Below are 419 nucleotides of genomic sequence, written 5' to 3'. Positions count from 1 at the left end.
AGCTAGGCACATAAGTGCTCAATAAATGATACCATCCACACCATCATTTCTAGAAAGAATAAGTGTCACTTATTCTTGGTCTAACATAATACTGAGCCTCTGTCTCCTTTTAATGAAGTTGAAGGATAAGGGCATTACTTTAGAAACTCCTGGGAAACTGTCCGCTGGAGTCAGTAAGCAGGGAGCCGCCATCCCGGCCCACTGGGCATTCCTTTACAACGCCCAGAGCTTCCTCTCTGGAGGCTTCTCCTGAATACTTTGGGTCTTTTCTTTCTGGTCATGGGGGAACAGTGCTCAGCTTTTGATCTCTGTGATTCTGGGAAATGAGGTGCTTGGGAAGAATCCCATCCAGCAGTTACCTCTTCTCACCTCAGCCCCTGCAGGCTGACTGCGGGAGAGGCCGAGTGCAGAGCCCCAGG

At 49.4% G+C, this 419-nt stretch overlaps 1 protein-coding gene across 1 annotated transcript in view; it reads left to right on the top strand.

Moving 5' to 3' along the window:
- FLT1 (fms-related tyrosine kinase 1) overlaps nucleotides 1-419 on the top strand; it is a 175,156-nt gene that overhangs the window by 121,693 nt on the left and 53,044 nt on the right. The window lies entirely within an intron of this gene.

Source organism: Myotis brandtii, unplaced genomic scaffold (assembly GCF_000412655.1).
Source record: "Myotis brandtii unplaced genomic scaffold, ASM41265v1 scaffold513, whole genome shotgun sequence".
Lineage (NCBI taxonomy): Eukaryota > Metazoa > Chordata > Mammalia > Chiroptera > Vespertilionidae > Myotis > Myotis brandtii.
The sequence above is the reverse complement of the archived record's forward strand: the minus strand, read 5'-3'. Positions and strand labels throughout refer to the sequence as shown.